Source organism: Chenopodium quinoa, unplaced genomic scaffold (genome assembly GCF_001683475.1).
Source record: "Chenopodium quinoa cultivar QQ74 unplaced genomic scaffold, ASM168347v1, whole genome shotgun sequence".
NCBI classification, from domain to species: Eukaryota; Viridiplantae; Streptophyta; class Magnoliopsida; order Caryophyllales; family Amaranthaceae; genus Chenopodium; species Chenopodium quinoa.
In genome coordinates, this window is record NW_018744452.1 from 476,357 (window position 1) to 498,809 (window position 22,453).

The window sequence follows — 22,453 nt, forward strand, 5'->3', positions numbered from 1 at the left end:
TGCAAATGGATTTTGAATTGAATTGTTTGTGTGATTCGACATTAAATTAATTGTTTTTCATGTGTGTATGAAACAGATGGAAATGATTGATGAAATGAAACAGAATTACTTTAACTTGCATTACTTGAAAGATAATGGAGTCACAATTAGTGAGTTCATAACTGGAATTGTCACTCTGGCCTTAACCCTTTATGAGAAGTATAATTTAGATATGTGATATGTGGCAAGTATTTGGATCATACTAGTGTTACATGTGGTCAATATGGTTGATTTGTTTTTTTGAGATTAAAGGATTTGATGACTTCTATGGGATAAATGAGGAGTTATTTTGGATTGTTATCATGAATATTTGGAGGATTTGTGTTATCAAGTCTTTCCTAATTTTTGGAATATTATTTATGTTGATCAAGGAAATATTATTTGTGGTATTGATGAGTTGAACTAGTCCTATATGAGTAAGGTATGTATTTTTGGGAGATACGAATTGGATATTAGCATTAATTTATGATAGTTTGTATCTAATGGTGGAAAATATCCATAAGGTATGAGGATGAGTATTGTGGTTATTATTCAAAGTAAAATGTATGATGGTTGAATCTTTGAAGAAACTTAATACAAAAGTTAGAGGATTTTGAGTCAATTCAAGTGAAAGGGTGTATTTGAGATAAAGGAATTTGTTTTAAATCGAAGATTATTTTGAAGAAATAATACCTTAGCTTGTGAAGGGATTTATTGAAGTTAGTTAAAAGAATGATTGTTTGGATGGTTAAAGGATTTTACTCTAAGGTTTGGTGACAAAGTTAATTGATATAGAGAAGTTATTAATAATGGAATAATCAATGATCGCATTGAGTTATAAATGAATTACCTTAAAGATGAGTTATGGATTATAACAACTAGATTGAGGAATTTGAAGTTATGAGAAAAGATGATCGAGTTTTTAAATGTTTAAAACGAAGTATTATGAAGTAACCAAGAGTTAATGACTACTATTTAAGGATGTATTACCAAGATTTATGAATGTGTTTGGGAAGTTGTTAATACTTTTGGAGGATACCTTGAGACAAGTTGCTAATCTATGAGCAATAAGAGGGTCAAGATAAGATGTGTTCCTTTTATACTTAGTACCCATGACAGTGTTTGCTATGAAGTTAAATATGTGATTATTGAGTTTCTGTATGAAAAAGTAAGACTTTTATTGAAACAAGTATTTTATTGCAAGTATGCAAAATGAATTTTCAAATACACAATTTTCAAAATAAAGTTTTGTATTATTTGTTTCTAAATAGTTGTTTGGATTGAAAATTTTCATAGATCTTTTAAAATCTTTTATTAAATATTTTTATTTCAGTTCATACTTTGTAATTATATATATATGAGACTTTTAAAACAATTTCTCCTAATGTAAGTATTTTAAATTATTTTCCAATGACTTATAAAAAATATTTTTCGAGTTTACTCACTACTTTTATTCGTATTCAAATCATTTTAACCTAAGCTCTTTGGATATTTGAAACTTTCTGGTTTTCCTTATTTTGATAGATGATTGTTGATAAATTGTTAATATAGTTGACTTATTTAATGAGTTGCAGTGTTGATCGAGTTACGGGGGCGTAACTCCTTTTAAGGAGGATAGAGGGCGATAGAGTTTCGCGCGTTTGCTTTTCGAGTCATTTTTGAGTGATTTCGAGTCTTACTTGAGTTTTGTTGGAGTCTTGAGTCAAGTTAGGATTGTGCATGAACCAATAATTTCAAAATGATTATCGTTACTTTTGGCTAAGTTTCGGGTCGAAACTTATTTTAAGGAGGGTAGACTGTAATACCCCGTATTTTCATACATATTTTATAATTAATTAATTAAGAATTATTTTATAAAATGAGTATTTTAGTAATTTCATTATTTGGGGCCAAAATAATATTTGAATTTTAGCGCCAAATATAAGTATTTAATCATTTGAATAATTAATTATTTTTGGATTTCTAAATTAATAATATAGGTTTAATTATCTTTTTAAGGTCGGTCCATATTTTACTAACTATTTCAAGAGAAATATTTAATATACATTATGTATTTAACTAATTTTGATATTATCTAAAATATTTATTTATTCAATTATTTTATTATTATTGATTGTTATCACTTTAGTTTGTTAATTATTATATTTTAAATTATCCTCTAATTTTCTTCTTCATTATCTCATTTTTTTCCTATCTTTCTTCTCCCAACCATATGTATATCCATTTAAATTTTCTTATCTTTTAACCCAACTATTAATCTAGACTTAATTTGATTCAAGTACATTAACAACCCCAAAAACTTATCACATTTTCTAGTAATCATATCACACCTTAAACTCTATCCTTTCTACACCCTAGCCTATAAATACCCCTTCATACCTTTCACATTCTTCACACCAATTCTCTTCTTTTCTTCTCCTCGATTTTACACAAATCATCCCGTTTATCTTTGAATCCAATTTTTCGGGTACTTCTGCTCAGATTTTGGGGTATGAACGTTTCACAGAAAGTTGTTCCTCTCGAAAAGTCATTGAGGTTAGGCTCAAGAATCACCCAATTCCGAGCTATATCAAAGGAGTTATAGCCTCTGCAAGTTCCGTCTATTATTTCCTACGCAAATCCAATTCTTCTATTTTCCTTGGTTTCTTATCTTTTCTTCTTCTCTTCTCTTATTCAATTATTATTATTTTTATTATGGGGGATTTATAAAAATTATTATGAGTAGTTTTAATTATATAAAATCATATTTTTATGATGTTTATGAGAAATTAATTAAAAGGTTCATGTACATATAGTTAGGGGTTTTTTAATTATTTGTTAACCTTATATTGATTAAGGTTATATTTATTTGTAGGGTGTGTTCGACCAAGATTCTTGAGGTTCTTTTGGTGTGTATAGCTAAGCAAGGATCAAGGTACGTTAGGTGGCTAGATACCTTTGAAAGTGATTGGTTTGAATAACATGTTTTATATGATTTGATTGGTGATTGAATTAAATTGATTTGAATTATGATTTTGAAATAACTCATGTTTGGAGTTATTGATAAAAGTATTTTGGTTTTTAAATCATGTTTTAAATGGTTTGAATTACTTATCGTGTTTAAATAAATGATTTGATTTTTAAAAGGTTTGTTGAATTAAATAAAAGGTTTTTCAAGGAAGAGTTATTGATTTTGGAAAGCTATTAATATGAGATTTTATTCTCAAGTATTTATTTAAAATGTTTTGATTTTGAAAGTATGTGGACTTATAAAAAAGAAATTTGAATTATATTAGATTTGTTGGATCTTAAAAGGATTTATTGAACCATTGAATTATTATTATTATTAATGCTTTATAAGCATGTTGGTAATCCCACTATGCGGATTTGGTTTATTGATAAGGCCTTGGACTTTGCATGACCGGGTCTTTCCTCAAGAATAGCCTTGTAATATAAGGAGACTAGCTTGGGGGTGTGCACACTTGGGTGAGGTATTGGATTTAAAGAAATTGGTTCAAAAAGGAATTGGATTTTTAAAGGAATTGGTTTATCAATTATTTTGAATGTTGAATCATTGGAATTGGTTTTGAATCATGAGTTTTGGAATTAGTGGGTTATTTATTGGAATCGATTTTAAAAGCATGTTTGCAAATAAATTGAGTTTACATTATCTTGCACTTATCGTACTTAGCATATTTTGCTAATCTGGTATTTCCTATTTGTTTTGGTTCGCCCTGTTTACCGTAATGGTAAACAGTGTTGACTATTTTCAGGTGGAGTCATGAATGACCATATGGGAGTCTCGGGATTTGCTTCACCTAGTTTAGGAATGTTGGTCTTGTCTTTATTTAGAGTACTCATAACAATGTTACTATTTTCATAAGTATTAATAAAAGAAAGTTGAGTTTCCGCTGCAAGTTTTTGTTATTGAGTTAAGTATTTTGAGTAGCCTTGCGTAATCACGCGGCGGTAATACGCCCAAGTCTATCTCTACGGTATAATTATACGTATTATACTGGTATTTCCGTAGAGAGAGATTTGGGGGTGTTACACTAGATTTTGAACAATTATTTGCACTTAATTAGTTATGAAAATCGTGATGTTTAATTATAAAAAATGCACAAATTAACTTACAATTTTTATTTTTTTGGAAGAATTTTCTTTTACTAGTGAAATTATTCTCGTATATCACTCGTTGTTGTTGAAATTATAATAAATTTGCAAATTTTTTTCCAGAGTTGTGCAATTTGGAAAGTTTTGATGAGAGAGAAAATGGAGAGTGAAAATGACAGTGAAGAACAATGTAGAAACTAGAAAGTGATGAATTTTTTTTTTATTTTTTGTTTCATTTTTTTTGTATATATATATGGAATAGGGGAATTAACCGTGGTTAGATGGAAGTTATTGCGGTAATTCTAACTGATGCAGTTAGTGGGGTTTAGGGCTAGTTTGGTAATTTTAGGAGGGGGGAGTAGGTAGCATTGCCTAGAGGGGGTTGTAGGCATTAGGAATTAGTGCCCAACTAGGCAGGGCGGAAGATTAAGAAAGGAAGGCTTCGCCCGAGCTCGCGCCCGACTGGGCGCGAGAGATGCACGTTGAGAAAAATGGCAGGCCTGTCACCCGACCAGGCGCGTGTCTTGTAGATAAGTTTCACGTTTTTTTACTTCGATTTTAATTAGGATTTTTTATGTTTTGTATAAATACGTTTTAGTTGTTTTGATACAATTACCTCTGTTTCATTACTTTAATTCTCCCTTAAGCTTAGACTTCTCTCTAAAATTCTTAGTTTTAATTCAATTCATTATTTTCGTTAACTTTGGTAGTGATTTCTTCCCTTTTAATTTCAGTAATTTATTTGCTTTTGTTCATCATGTTTTGCTTAATTGTTTTTATTAGTTTAGATTTAATTATGTGTGAGTAGATTATTTTCTAGGGTTGTGGGGAACCATAAATAATATGAAGAGTTAATTTATTATTGTTGATTGCCAATGCTTGATTGGTTTCCTATTGATTGACTTTATGCTATGCAATTAGATTTAGCCAGGTTTAATTGTATGAGTTATGCAATACCGATTCAAGATTCGAAAGATGAGAATTGATGTTTAGGCTTAGTTTCAATAGGCATGTTAATTTATAAATGGTTAAGTCAAGATTTGAGAGATGCGATTTAATATCGGTAGATTAATTATGTGATTCTAATACATAGCGAAAGCCCTTTATGATCTGATTAATTGATGCATTGATGATTGATTGTTGTGTTTTACCCTGTAATATTATTTATTGGTGAACCTATACCCTAGGCTTTAATTATTTGATTTCTCCCTATACTTTAATCTCCTTAGTTTAATTCTTTTCATAACAATAAATTGGTTACTTAATAATTTAGATTATTTTAATTATTTAGAAATATATTGACTTGTTTCCCAGTTGTTCGACCCTACTTCCCTATCTACTTTGTATCATCCCGACCCCAAACAAATTAGGGAGGGACCTATTCTAACGAAATGCTCATTGAGAGCCAACAACTGTCCCCACAAACCAACACAAGTCCTTCCGGCGCATTTTGTCCTCACTCATGCGCACCCCGAGAAAACTTCCCAGGAATTCACCCATCCCAACAATACTCCCAGCCAAACACGCTTAACTACCTTTAAAGAAATCATGAGGGGTATTACATACTTAGTTAGAGGACTTGGGTAATTACTTTTGATAAGATGATACGACTTTATCCTGTCAAGTATCGACTTTATCCTGTCAAGTATCATGTTAGGTATTGGTTGGAAGTATTGATTGGATTGATGTTGGTGATTGATTAGTGAAGTATGAATTATTTGTGATGAATTAATGATTGAAATCAATTATAATGACATGTTGGATTTGAACCACGCTTTTATTGGCATGATTGAGAGCATGTTTAATTAAACATTTTCTATGTAAAGATAAGTGTGCTTATTTTCAAGCCCTATCTAGTGTTTAATGAAATTTTTGCAGGGGCGTTTGATAAGTTACTCAAGGCATTGAATTCCTCCGATTGAAAAAAGGAGTATGGTCGAGCGGGACCTTGATATACCAGCTCTTTGCGAGGTGCAACCCGTATTTTTTTAAAATATTTTTATTTATTTTTGTGTGTTTTCTTTTTGTTTTGTTTTAGAGAGGTAAGTGTAGGAGTTTATAGGTACTAATTGCGGAAAAACATGAATCATATTCATGAAGCACCTAATCCCAAGATCTCATACATAACACATAAAGAATAAGAATTAATACCTTTGTAGCGTGATTCCATATACGATCGAGCAAGAACAATGGGAGATAAAGAACCTAAAGCGTGATTCCTCTACTTGGTCCACGGGCACAGATTAAAGCTCCACTAATGCTAGTTAGTCGTGATTGAACCCTTCAATAAACCTTTTACGAAGAGGAGAGGAATGATACCAACCAAGAACCACCACCACGAGACACCACGCGCCACCTAGGGTGGCCGGACGTACAAAGGAGTGAGAGGGGAGGGTCGTGAGTGAGAGATAGAGAGAGCTTAGGGTTTTTGGGATTGGTTGCCTTGTTTTCACAATCTACTGTATGTTGATTGTGACTTAATGTAACCCTAGGCATGATTCTTATTTATAGATTATATCTCTAAATAAGAGTCCATGTCAAGCCCAAATACCTAACCCTGATCCACTTTGTAACACCCCAATAATAAACATTTGAGGAAATTGGAGAAAAACAAGTTGGGGACAGTCATTACAAAGGGAGTGATGAATAAAAAAGGGAAGCATCCTAAATTATATATCGAGGTGAGTTACGAGGGCGTAACTCTTTTCTTTTAAGGGGGTAGAATGCGATGTATTTTGGCGCTTTTTACCTCAATTATGCTATTTATTGCTTGAGTTTACATGATTTTACTTATTAATATGCATTGTTATTGTGTTTACGTGCAATAGAAGTATGTAAACTTTGGCCAAGTACGAGTTCATTAAGCATAAAGTTCAGTTTGTTGAGTGTACATGCTGAGGATCAAGCAATTATAACAACAATACAAAACACAAAAGTTTGAATGGTTTTAAAAAATTTATGGTTTTTGGTTTAAGTTTCGAGGGAGAAACTTGTTGTAAGTGGGGTAGATTGTAATCCCCCATATTTTCAACTTAATTATAATATACTTATTTATTACTTATACAAATATTTTTACTTCGATTTTATGGTATGAATTAAGATTTTCGTTATTAGTAAGCTAAAACTACTAAGTTTTTAATTTAAATTATAAGCCTCTCTTAATTTAGTAGCCCAATGCTTAATTTCTACTCAAGCCCAAATTACACAAATTCCTACTCCTAATAAAATTAGGGTACTAAAACCCAAATAAAGACCCAAATAAAAAACCCTTCACACTCTTCCCTCTCACGAAAAAAAAAAATCTCACTCTCTTCCTCTTCTTCTCCTCTTTCACCTTTTTCACAGAGAAAAAAAAGGTCGAACACTTACCTGAAGTCGTTGCCAGCCGCCGACGCACCCACCTCCGGCGTCTCCACCAGACCGCCACCGCTGCTCCACCGCAGCCCACCAGTTCACCTTCTTCCCCTCCTTTCTTTCCTTTCCTCTCTTTGGTTAATTTAATTAAAGTTTTAATCTTTGTTTAAATTTTGTTTTAAATTATTATTACTATGATTTGATTATACATATAATTTCCAAAAGGTTATAAAATTATAAATTTTGATATGTTTAATTTATAATACAAAATTTCAGATTTTATATTATGTATAATTTAGGGTTTAAATGTTGATTTTTCATGTTTAAGAGTTCAAAAACGTGTTAAGCAAGTTAATTATCAATACTATGATTTCATAATGACAAAATCAACAATTTTATACTTAAAATTAATTTTCAGATTATATATCTTGTGAAACTGGAGTTTTATGTTGTTTATTTGAAGGGTTTTAAGGTTTTAATGTGTAATGCACTATTCTAACTATTGAATTATGAATGTAGATCATTAAAAGTTTATAATTTACAATTTAATTTATATTTCAGATTTTATATAATCTGATTTTTAATTATTTTTGAGCCAAAAATAAAGGTTTAGAATGCTTCTATATGTTTTAAACAACTATTTATGCAATATGATAAGTATAGATTATTTGAATTGCAAAAACTATTAATAAAACAAATTTTCAGCATATGTTAGTAAGTTAAACTTGCTGGAATTTTACATTATACGCTATATTTTCATGATTTTGGCATATAACTTACAGTTGGAATATTATAGTATTAAATTTAACTAATGGGAACAATTTAAAGGCTTTATTTTGATGGTTTAAGAGGGTTTAAAGTAGTTTGGTATTGCTGTAAATTTACTGCTTGGGTGTTGATTTAATTCTTGTTGTTTGGTTTGGGAGAGGACTTTATAGAAGACGACTTCTAGTTCATAAAGTGGCCAACCGAATCGTTTATACAAGGTACGTACGAGTTACAAAACCTTGCTTTTAGATGCATGTTTAGGGACGGATCGAGAACTTAGTATCATGTATAGAGAAGACTGGGCTAAATTGTTTGGTTATACATTGTGATCTCCTTATGTTGTGCACTATTCTATATTGCAAGTATTGTTTATGCTCTAATTATGCAAGGTGCGCTTAGAGGCAAAGGTATGTGACTGGTGAAATGATTCATTTGTTACTCGTTCATGATCATGGAGATAGAATGAGTAAAGGAGGAAATTTAAGTCTTATATGATGAGGTTGATTGTGGGGTGCTTTATGCACTCAAGGTGTTTATACACCGAGGTAGTTAAAGGAATAAATAATAAATGTTGCTTGTCACTAATAAATCAAAAATTGAAATTGGAAGCTTGCTTTACTTGATTGAGTTGATATTGGATTGATTGTTGTTTTGCAAATGAGTCATCACCAAGTCTAAAAATGTAAATCACGTAAAGTGGTGCAAGATTGATAAGCAATAAAACTCTGGATTTGTGCACATCTGGAGTAATGACAATCATGGGTTAGGGTACACGGGGTATTAGTCGTGCACTTTTTTTGAGGCCGTCTGTTCTAAGAGTCTCTTATTTCAAATAATTTAAAAAACTAGGAGTTAAATGATATCTCATACTAGCTACGGTCACGGAGTCGCACTCGTGGTCATTGGATGTTTTATTGACGTTTCCGAAAGGAGGCATGGGGTTTTTTTTTACTGATGTTCCAAATGGAGCATGGGTTGGAAAACCTTGTCTATTACCTAATCCAATGAATAAAAATATGAGTTAAGTACTTTGAAATAGTGAAGTCTTAGTAAACTGATAGTTGAGTCGTGTGTTGAGTCTATAGTTCGATAATGTGTGATGATTGCATATTAGTAGCATGCTAGGGATTTGTTATTATGTTTCGCAGCTTGTATGTACTCAGCTTTGTTGATTGCGTGCTTTGTGTGTCTTTATTTGGTCATGGCCTTCGCCTTACAATGACCCTGTGGCGATCCAATTTTTACACTTGTAATATTGGGGAGCAGATTAAACACAGGTTCTTACACATGCAACATTCGCATCTAGGTGGTGGGATCTTGAGTGGAGTGTTGGTTGCTTTTCTCATTTTATTTGCTATTTACTTTTGAAGTTACTTAAACTCGATTTTATTTTTATACTACTTTAATTTTATTGGTTTGAGTTTTGAATAAGGGCCTTCATGGTTCCAAGTTGTAAGACTTTATTTGGTTTTGTTTGTTGGTTTTGTAACTTATTTATAACTGATTTAGTTTTTCCGCTGCTAATTTCTGATATAGCCTTAACGTTTGAACACGTGACGGTAGCACGTCAGTAATTCTCTTAGATATTGTTCAGGGTAGTCACAGGTTTAAATAGAGAATTATTGGGGGGTTACAAATCACTACCACGAGACACCACGCACAACCTAGGGTGGCCAGACGTACGGAGGGGTGAGAGGGGAGGGCTGTGAGTGAGAGATAGAGAGAGCTTAGGGTTTTTGGGATTGGTTGCCTTGTTTTCACAATCTACTGTATGTTGATTGTGACTTAATGTAACCCTAGGCCTGGATCTTATTTGTAGATAATATCTCTAAATAAGAGTTCATGTCAAGCCCAAATACCTAACTTTAATCTAACTGCGCTAGCCCAACTCTATTCATGGTGGTCATATCCTCATGAGGCCCAATAATGGGCCTCTTATTTGTTTAACCCAATACCCTTGTTGTGTGGCCTCATAGGATCCATTCTATAGGGCTTTGGGCTATTTGACTAGCCCAAAGATCATTTATCATAATCTAGAAATAGACAATGACGACCCAAAAGAACGAACTTATTATCTCCACAATAGTGATCTTTGATATATCTAGTAATTGCACTTATCGAAGACATAATTCCTTCAATAAAGAGAGTGTATCTTACGCTTGTGGGAGTTTCTTTTTGTTTAGGTTTTGATTAAGAGAGAGAAATAGAAGAAGAAGAGCCCGATCAAATAACAGTAATCAGTCTGGTCGAATTAGGAGCACGGGCCCGGTAGGGCAGATCTCGCCCGATCGAGCGTGCGTACGCGTCAGCAAAATTTGTTAACTTTGATAGGCCATAAATTTTGTGTTTCTTATCGGATTTTTTCATGTAACCTATATTTGGAAATCTCTTCAAGTTTACTTTCCAATGCAATTGGAATCACTGCATTATGATTTATACATCAAAAGTTATGATCAGAATAATCACCTGACTCAATTTTTATCTTTTTCCCACTAACACTTTATTTCTTTATTGCCCATATTTTTTCCAAAGAGATGCATTGCAATTCTCGAGGATTTGGTGACATTGATGTGGTGATGTTTATGAGGAGTAGTCACCTTGACTACTAGCTTCTCTTTAAGACAATGAGGACATTGTTTAATTTTGCTTGGGGGAGGTTCTCATGTTTGCATGGTATATCTTTCACCCTCTCTCTTTTTATTTATTTATTTTTCTTTTGATGTGTTTTGATTTTTTTTTTATTTCCTTTCTTAGTTTAGATTTTTATTGCTTTCAAAAAAATAAAAAAAAAATCCAAAAATAAGTTCCAATGAATTATGAATCATGCTTCACTGTGCCCCTTAATGAATTTTTTTTTGAAATTGTTTTGATTCTTGGTTGTTGGTGATAAATTGAGGATTAGTTGATCATGATTTGATATTTGATTGCCTTGAAATTTTAACATGCGTTAATTTTGCCCAACTACTTGTTAATATAGTGCTTGACTAGTTGATTTTATTAGGAATGTGTGTTAGTTCTTGGTATGTCAATGAATTTGAGTATTGGTTTGCAACTTTGAGTAGTGTTTATAAGACTCATTATTATGCACATTGAGGAGGACAAAGACATTTGTTCTTTTAGGTAGCCTTCAGACGAATTTAGATACATTTGTTCCCTTCTTGCTACCTACGTTGTTGCCTTGACTTTTTGTTGTTTATTAGCCACATTACAAGCCATTTTTGCCCCATTGGTTACTAATCCGAAGCTTGGATTGGGGGAGATATTAGTGAGTGAGGTGATGGAATTTGTAGTGTGCTTATTATTTGCACAATTTGGGTGAATTTCAAAAGTTATTTGTTGTACTGTTCTTATTTTGTGGATTGGAAAAAATTGAAAAGGTGTTCAAAAGTTAAAAATTTTCCATTGTGAGATTAAAAGAAAAAAAAGAGCAAAAAAATTAAAAATAAAAATAAAAATTGTTTGAATGTTCAAGTGTTCTAAGTGAAGGTTGCTCAAGGAAAAAATAGTTTCAAAAGAAAAAAACAGAGTTTAAGGTTTTGTTAGTCCACTCACGTTCTATAATATCATATTTGTATGAGTGAAGCTACTAGTGTTGAAAAAATTGAAAATATTGATTTGGTTGTTTGGTGAATTTTTGTAGAGTTGAGTTGTGTTGGAGATGTTTTGTCATTATTTTCTTTTGACCTTGGATTTATTATTAGAATTTTGGCTCCCTTATGCATGGCTTTGCTCTCATATTTTCCCAAATATTTCCTACCCTTTACCCTAAGCCTTACATTACAATCTTTAAAGACCTTTCGACCTTTGTGCATAGAGTTGTGTGAATGCAAAATTAGTTGCTTATTAATGCAAGGAATGATTTGATATGTTTTTTGTCGACTATTTGGGTTGAGTGCATGTCTTTCAAACATACGAGTGTTGTGACTTGGGAGGGAATTGTTCACATAAAGGGGTTATGATGGAGAGCAATCAGATACATTTTATATCCGCCACATAAATGAGAGTTCAGTGCGTGAGCACTAGTCTTGAATCCTATATGCTCTTGTGATTTGCTCTATTTGACAATTGTTAAGGAGGATGAGTGATTGGATGATTGGTTGGTTTTGATGCATACTTGTTGGATTTTCCTTGAATTGGTTATGCTTGTTTTTTATCGGTTTGTGGTGAAGTATATTTTATTTGTTCATTTATGAGCACTTTGCTTTGGGACAAGCAAAGGTTTGGCTTGGGGAGTTTGATATTTCTATTTTATATAGTGATTTACCCTCGTCCCTTTTTTTTGGTAAATAGGGATTTTATTACCAAAGAGAGAAAGTTACAACTTACAAAGGCTAAGCTATAACAAACACCAAACACCACAAAACCTAAAAACAACAGGCCAAACAACCACCTAACAACAGTTCCAGATTCATCCCTAGCCATTTGCTAGGAAGGGTTCTAGGGGGAACCAGGAACACAAACTGGACTCAAGCTCCCAGCCACCTTCTAGGAAGGGTTCTAGAAGCTAGGACCAGAAAAACACAAGAAACAAAAAGACAGCAGAGCAGACTGGCCTGCAACTGCAAAACAAAAAGCCAAAAAACTAACCTAAAACCAACATCAAGCTAAACAAATAACATATTTTTATCAGTAGGATTACACCTTCAAGCAACTACAAACACAATGTCTCTAATAACAACCTTAGCAGATTTTCAATCACAAGTATACATCATCGCATTTAGAAGGATTTATGTCTTCGTCATGTGAAATTACTAGATATATAAAAGGATCAAAATATGGAGATAATTAAGTTTGGACATTTGGGTCGTCGTTTTATCATAGCTAGAGGTACTAACGATCTTTGGGCTAGTAAAATAGCCCAAAGCCCAATTGGACAGATCGTACTAATGATGGGCCTTATCCTCTAGTATGGTCGGCCATACTAGACTAGGGTAACACAAAGGGTCTAGATCGGGCACGAGAGGTACTAATGATGGGCCTTATCCTCTAGTATGGCTGGCCATGTGGAGTGAGTTCGAGGGTTTTGGGCTTCCTTACCCTAGTCTAGTTATAATGTGATTATAAATAGACTAGGTGCCTAGGGTTTGCAGTAAGCAATTAACTGATTAGTGAGATCAAACTCCAATTAGCAAACACGAGATCAAGCCCTCTCAAACACTCCTCTCTCTCACGGCTCTCTCTCTCCTCCCTCGGCGCCAGTGTGGTGGTTCGTGGTGGTGGTGGATCGTGGTGGTCGGCTTAGTCCATTAAAGGTGGTGATTGCGGTTTTCCTCAATCACTCGACCAATCTAGTATTGGTGGACGGCTCGTTCGAAGCTCGTGGACTAAGTAGAGGAGCAACGCTTGGGGCTCTCTCCCTGATTTGTCAATCAAATTGCTACGTGGAATTCACGCTTCAAAGGTATGATTATGTGTCTTGTGTGTTACGCATGTGATCTTGACATTAGGTACTTTTGTGAATATGATTCATGATTTTCTGCTGCGTAGTGCCTATAAACTCTTACAGTGGTATCAGTTAGCCTCTTGCATGAACACGCTTAATCATATTAATATGATTAATTTGAAGTCCATGTTAATTTTATAATCAATTAAGAGGGAGAATTAATTTAATTATGGTTCAATTGTTATATTTAATGTGATTAAACTTTTGGAATTGATTAAATGTGATTTAATTATGCTCAAAATAGCCATGAAGAGGACCAAATTAAGCCTTAGAGTTTTCAAAATTTTCAAACCCTAGAACCCTAGTTTCGAATTTTCGAAATACCCTAACCCTAATTCAAATTATTTTGAAAATTTATAGCCCTAAAATATGATTTTTGTGCTTGATTTGAATTTGATTCGATTTGTTTTATGCTTCATAATTTTAATCGGATTGATTTATGCATAAAAATGTTTTGTGTATGATCATCGATTTAATTTTAAGAGTTAGAATTAAATTGGGATTAATTTTATGATGAACCCTAATTTTAAAATTGAATGTTTATTTAATTTTAATTGTTGGACTGATTTGATTCAATTTTGATAAAAGTTATTTTAATTAAATTGAAAACCAAAAAAAAAAAAAATTTAGGTCGGCAACCGTGGCTGGTGGCGCAGCCACGACAACTGCTGACCAGGTGGTCAGTGTAGAGGGAGGGATGGCAGGAGGGCAGAGGTGACTGTGGGCAGCAGCGTGCAAGCGTTGCACAACTGCTGCCACGCTGCTGCCCTTGTGGTAGAGGCTGCTGTTGGCAGCCAGCCACCATGGCTAGCTTTGGCTAGCCAACCACGATGGCCAGTGTGGTGGTGTACAGTTTTTCAAAAAAAAAAATTCCTAAAATATTTTAAGATAAATATGATTTATTTTGGGATAAAATACAATATTTTTAAAGATAAATTCGGTATTATTTTAGATAAAATATTTTGTTTTAGGATAAAATCAAATATTCAAAAGTTGTTATATTTGATATTATTCATGTATAAAGTTGTTAAATTGGTAATTATCCATAATTAAAGTGGTTAATTTTGGATAAGATTGATTAGGATATTCTGAGCATATTCCAAAAGGATAATAAATTGATTTAAATAATGTGATTATCCCATAATTAGATTAGGATATAATTGGTTTTAAAATTATTTAATTGGCTAACAATTAGGATAGAATCACCTAAAGTTGTTAAGATAACCATGGAAGATCAAATATGATTTATCTTTCTAGATTAAAATAAGATTTTATTTTATCTCATGCCTAAATTAAAATATATGATATTTTATGATTGGTCAAGAATATATATGATATTATCTAATTATGATTAAAATATGAGATATTTTAGGAAATGTGTTGCCTTAATTATGAACATTCGATGTTGTAGTTTAGACAAGCATGTTGAGTAATTTATTATATGGCATTTTATATAATATATGATATGATGTTGCTATATATTGACTAGTGTGGCCCATAGATTATAAAATACGATATGCACATCGTGATGTATTTTTGTAATCTAAATACGGTCTACTTACCATTAAGTATTTTTGTAACTTTTATTTAAAGTAAATAGATTAGTTATTTAAATAGTGTTAGTCCATAAGAAGCCCATGAAGTGAAGGCCCAAAAGAGCAAGGTGGATGGAGATCCATGATGATTCAAGTGGGAGCTTTTCATTTCTAATTTTCTTAGGACTAAGGGGCCATACTATGTCATGTTTTATTGCATTAGTAGATTATGCATGTTATATTTTATTTATGTTGATTGATAATGCGCTAGAGTTCACTAAATAATCACAACATAAATGAATCTAGGTCCCAGTAATATTGAGATTGCTTTTCCAATTAGATACCCAACAATCCTTTAATCGTGAGAGATGGGTCGGCCTCAGCAGAGTGTCACTTGTTATTTTAGGTATTGTGGGGGTAGATCACATTCTACATATTTAATTGGTTACGCTCAACAAGGTTACCTAAAGAGTTTATAACCTTGAAGCAAAGGGAAATAATTATACATGTGATGGTTAATTATTCAACAAAGAGTTACAAGAGTTGTAATCACTAAAGAGTTTACTAACCTTGAAAATGTAATGGTTGATTGTAGGGCCTCATTCTAGTCAACTATTACACAAATAAAGGATCTTTGAATCACTTAAAATTCAATTGGGATAAATTAATGTTGAATAAAGTGCTTTAAAGTTACCAATTTAATTGTTTATGGTACTTTGATGTTGAATCAAACATAATTATTAAACTTTGCCTTATTTTGACATAGATGGGTAACTGTAGTCACAACGACAACAACATTTACAATCTTCGACCATTCCTTGAGAAGGATAGGTTAACATGAGAAAACTTTTCCACTTGGAAAAGAATGCTAAGGCTTGTTCTGAAATCTGAAGGTAAAGAGGATGTCATTGACACCCCATTGCCAACTGTGGCAGAAGTCAAGAAGCACAAGGAAGCTCATGATAGAGTTGTGCCTATCACTTGCTTAATGATTGCAACCATGGAACCTAGTCTTCAAAAGTGTTTTGAGGACCAGGATGCGTACACAAACATGCAAGAACTCAAAGCTTTGCTTGAGAAACAAGCTAGAGTTGAAAGGTACGAGCTCCATCGTGAGATTCTGGATTGTAGGATGGAGAAGGGTGCCACAGTTCATGATCATGTTTTTAAAATGATCGGCCTTATTCAAAATATGGAGAAACTGGGGCACCCATACAGTGATGAGATGGCAACATACATCATTCTCCACTCACTTCCAGAAAGTTTTAACCAGTTTATCATGAACTTTAACATGACTGCGACTGCAAAGACTATGAATCAAGTGCACACAATGCTGGTTAGTGCAGAAAAGAAAATCCCTAAGGAACCTAAGAAGGAAGTTCTAATGATTCAAAAGGGAAAGGGGTTCAAGAATAAGGGGCAAAAGGCTAGTGACAAGAGCAAGGGCAAGCAAGTTGCCAAGGCTCTTGAGAAGCCTAAAGTGAATCCAAAATCCAAGGCTGCGAGTGAAAGTGAATGCTTTTACTGCAAGAAGAAGGGGAATTGGAAACGCAATTGCCAGAAATACCTTGACTTCCTCAAAAAGAATGGAGCATCAACCTCAGGTATTATGTTACAAACATTTTAACTTTCACTTAGGTATGTGATACCAAGTTGTAGTGCTTGACATTACGAATGTTGTGCAGGAACTACAAATAAGTGAGGCTAGCAATGGAAATGGAGCTTGAAGGTGCACTAGAAGTTTTCGAGTGGCCAGAGATAGCTTCATAGTTTTAATTTTAGAATTCTTATGATGATTTTAGACATTTTCCAGTTTTTGATGAGATAATATTTCAGTGTTAGTTTGAATACTGATTTGGTTTTACTTGGCTTGGACAAGTGTTGATCCATGACCAAGGTAATAATTTTTTTCATTTTGCTAGATATGAGTTATTTTGTTTTATATATTTATATAAGTAGATCACAAAAGAAAAGTTTAGATGACTCAAAGACAAACTTACTTTTTTTTTGACAAAAGAACTTACAAACAAACAAACTAAAAACGGAAACAAAGTAAATCACGGCGACGTGCCTTTCCTGCCAAACAGTGAGCTTGAGCAACTATAAACCTTGGAACCTTCTGAATATGACACACAACCAAAGCACCAATAACTTCCAAAATCTCCTGTTGAATCCAACTTACAGAAATATCCTTGGGAAACTGAGACCGAAGCAGATCCACCACCGAAGAACAATCATTAAGAATCTGTAAAGAGGAATACCCACATTGCCTGTCATGACGTAAACCAAACAAACAAGCCATCAGTTCAGACTGTAACGCAAAATTAAAGTTACAAGCTTGCGCCCCACCCCCGAGTTGAACATCAGAAGCCAGATCCCAGAATACCCATCCAGTACTGTAGGGTTGAACTTTGGAATATCAGCAGTGGAGAAATTTTCAGGTAGTCTGTCCTTCACATCCAAAGGAGTGGGAGGCCGTTCCACATAGGTGAAATCCTTATAAATCTTGCTCATTTGCCCTTTTAATTTGTCAAGGGTGGAAACAGTGACCTTGTTTTGTTCCATGGTAGTGACCCTAGTGGTAAAGGTTTGCATCATGGCAGACAGTGCCTCGATGGATTTGTTGATGTTCTCAATATCTTCTTTAGTGGAAATTGAAAGGTGATAAGTAATGTGGATATGGCAAAGTTCTCTTTGAACGCCTATTAGATCTGAGAGATGGTTGCGGTAATGACTCAAACCGTATTAATCTATCCCTGCTCCTTGACCAAAAACTGTGAAATAAAATAATTCACTTAATTGTTTGACTCATTGCTCAAGATAGGAAAGGAAGGGAAAAAACAGACATTTGAAAACAAGTGAGAAAAATCTCCACTCATTTTTACTACGACAGAAAACGATGCATGCATGGTCCTAGTATACGATCATAAACAATATAGTGCATGACTCGGAGACAAAGTTGTGCAATCACTCAACATGTGTGATTAGGTGAGTTTATTAAGACTCGTGGTATGATCGCATGACTAGACATGAGGACATTGTAAAAACAAAGGACCCAATGACCAAATAGCACGGAAGACTAAAAGACAAACTAACTTGATTAATTTTGTCCAATTTTAATGTTTATGCTATTTACTAGGTGAAACGGTCCATTGGCAATCATTAGTCATTAATAAGATCAACCACAATCAAAGACAAAGAACACATGTTAAGGTTAGCACAAAAATCGATCACTAGAAACTAGGAAGAGGACTAGAATTCTAGAAGAGTTAAGACTCATGGGTATTAAAAAAATAAAATAAAAATAAAAATCTATAATCCTATGTTTTAAGAGTTGACATGGATTAAAGGAATTGGCTAAGACTAGCTTGATACGAATTTTTTTATTAAAAAAGTAAAATAAAAAAGGTAACGCTAAAAAGACACCTAAACTGGACAGGTTGTAGTAAATCAATTATAACTTTTTATCTATGACTTTTATTGAGACAAAATCAACGCCAAATGAAAGATAAAACCCGGGGCTACAGATCCATAGGTTTCACGACACGTAACTCTTTCTAGAACTCCAGATACAATCAAAACAAGTTGACTGTTGTGCAGTATACGAGAATAAAAATTCGGGTGACTCAAAAATTAAAAAAAAAAAAAAATCTATGGCTCGACTCTAATAATAAAAAAAAGGGTTTGATAAGAGAAAAAAAAAATAAAAATAAATAAAAAGTCAAAAAATGCACATATAAGCACATTGTCACGAATGATGCAATGAAATTCGCAACCTAAAGTCAAGTTCTATGTTCGACGAAGGTCAAGCTTTTGGGTGTCAAAGGGTACCATGGTTAAGAGTTTGGACGCGTTAGCAAGGCAGCCTGCCTTGAAGGTGTATGCCAACGGGCGGCTCCGCGAGTTCGTGATGAAATCGAACTCGACTCCATGGTTTGGGTGAATTTAAAAACTCGGATGAACCCTTATTGCCATGAGCGTTTTTGGGTTGATACAGCTTAAATCCCCCGGGCTAGCCACATACGTAGAACACGTAATTGTGGAAAAATAGGTGTAGACACCCATTTGTGTCTCCCAAAACCAAACCCGGTGATGAGTACCTTTCATGTCGAATCATAATCGAATGAAGCGAAAGTGTGGAAAGTCCATGATATGGGTCCAATAGTAGTGTAGTTGGATGGGGCTTGACAAGAGCTTTCCAACGATATATTATAAGCCCAATTCCGATGAATATTAAGGAAGTTATGGCCAATTTACTAAACTGGGCCCGTTTTGAGACTTATATACGGCCCAATGATCTAGAGGAGGGCCTAATATGATTTATCATTCCTAATGCAATTAGGAATGGTTTTAGTCCTCTAGTTTCTTCTAGAAGGTTCTTTTCATTCCTAATTCAATTAGCATTGATAAATTGACTTTTGTTGACTTTTCAGAGTTTTAATTAAAATCAAATAGCATTTTCGAGGAAAAGATACGATATTATCCTCCAGTACGGCAAACTTATCTGATTTTCGAAAACGCGTCAAAAACAGGCATGGCGCCTGGCGCCAATAAGCTGGTGCTGGCGCCAGCTCTATTTTGCGTGCGCCAACCTCGTTTTGTGTGCGCCAAGTGCTATGTTTTGATATTTTATCTTTTTGGCTGATTTCTCTATAAATAACGTATTAAAAACTCCGTTTTCATTCACCAATTTTGATCAACAATCGGTTTTAACCAATTTTCACGAATTCTCATCAACAATCAGTTTTCAATTTTTTTTCATTCTCTTTAATCATTCATTAATTCTCTAATTCTCTCTTAATTCATTCATCTCTTCATCTTTCTCTTTTTAAAACTTGCTTTTAAATACAAAATTCCGCATTCTTTAGATCTAGAAACACCTAGCCATATTTGAAGTTGCCTTCGCCCTTGACGCGAAAGGTTTAATTTCTGAGGGTTTGGTCCCAAATCTCTATTTCAATTATTTAATTTAATTGCTTGTTTATTATTTTCCTTGAAGTTACTAACGTGTATATTTTGTTATTAGAAAGAGGTACGAGGCATCAAAGTAGGTGCTTTAATGGTTTTAATTGATATTATGATGTAGAAATCATGTTTAAATTGTTATTATGATATTCCTAGTATCATGTTTAGGGAAAAGGTTATAATATCAAATATATTAAATAGTCTTATTATGATTCCTGTGATGCCTTTTATTTTCTTTCTAATATTTATTCATGTTAGTATCATGTTAGGGTTAAGTTTTGATTTTTATTGCTTAGTGACATGCTAGGGTTTGTTAGTATCATGCCTAGGATCTTGCTATTATTATGCTTTAATATTATCATGAACATGATTATGATTATAATGATTATAATTTATGATGATAATGAATATTATTATTATTATAATTATTATTATTATTATTATTATTATTATTATTATTATTATAATTATTATTATTATTATTATTATTATTATTATTATTATTATTATTATTATTATTATTTTATGATTATTATTATCTTGATGATGATTATTTTTTTATTGTCATGATATTTATTATTATTATGATTAACATGATTATTATTATGGTTAATATGATTGTTATTATGATGATTATTTCATTGTTATAATTTTATTATGATGATTATTTATTATGTTGCTTGATATTTATTGTTATTGCTTGATCACGCATTTTATGCATGTTTAAAGGGAATCTATTCTTGTAATCACGCTTAATGAGATAATTAATAATCTTGTTAGGGTTAATTTGATTATAATTTCAAGTGATCGTTAATAATAGATTTATTTGTGCATTAAATTCAACCAACATAGATAAACAGAATTAGGGTTAATCCTATTGATTGCATGTTAATTAAAAAGCGCACATGAATACGATCAGAACAAAGTAGAAGCCTATTATTAGGGCAGGTTCAAGCTCTTTTAAGCTCTATCTTTTTCCCTTTTGGACGCCACCGTACTTTAGTGTATGATCACAGTGGGGTTCAAGCTAGGGGTTTAACGCTTGAAATTTATTCCCTACAGTTTTTGGCGACTCCACTGGGGAGGATTTCTATTTTAATTCCTGAATTTGTTTCAGCAATGATTTAGAATGAGTGGATGAGACCCGAAACGTTCTAAGTATTTCATGTGCGTAATTTTGTTTAACATTATTGTCATATGCATAAAAAAGATCTCATTGGAAAGACTATCCGTAATGAGTTAAAAACATAGGATTTTACACGTAGGAAATTTGAGAAATATCATTCACAACTAAGACCAAAATAACACCGCGCGAAATTGGAAAATTTTATCGAGCACATAAAGCTGCTGAGGCATGTGGGAAGTAGCGCCAATGACCAGAGCATTGGCGCCAGCATTTTAGACGTAGCGCCAGACGCCAGTATTGGCGCCAGGTGCTACAGTTAAAAGCTGGCTCCAGTCTCTGTTTGCTGGCGCCAATTTCCCCCAATACCGAGCCAGAAATATGCGTTCTAATTTCGACCGATTTTTCGCATTGTTTGCTCGATCCTACTTCCTGATTGAATTTTTTCTCACTTTTCTAAAACCCATATGTGTTCTACATATGGACATAACCCTCTGGGAATTCATGCTCCATCTACCCGATTGAACGCTCCGTGCAACAAAGGGTACATCCGAGATTGTTGAATTCACCAAACCATGGAAGCGAGTTTTTTCTAAAGCTCGCGGTGTCCCATCCACTCGCGCCAACCCTTCACGGTTAGGCTTCCGCGCGGTGCATCCGGACAATTAACCATGGACCCTCTATTGACTAAACCATATCCCGAACCTTAGAGAACTAGAGCCATGGTTAGGTTGCAAACTCATTGCATCATATTGTGCCTACTTGACTAATTGTGCATTATTTGTTGTGCATATATTCTATGTTTTCTTAACCGTTTGTTTGACTTGTGTTAAAACTAAATAAACTGATTAATGACTAAAGGACTTTGTTTGATTAATTAATTAATTAATTTGAGCTAATAAATAAATATAAAATCGAGCCATAGTTCCTTTAAGTCAACCCGGATTTTTATTCCCGTAAACTGCACAAACGTTAATTTGTTTTGGTCATAGCTAGAGTTCTAGAAAGAACTACGAGTCGTACAACCTATGGATCTGTAGCCCCAAGTTTTATCTTTAATTTGGCGTTGGTTTTATCCAAATCAGAGACACAGATAAAAGGTTATGACTAAAATACCACAGTATGTCCAGTTTAATGCATATACGTGAAGTCTTA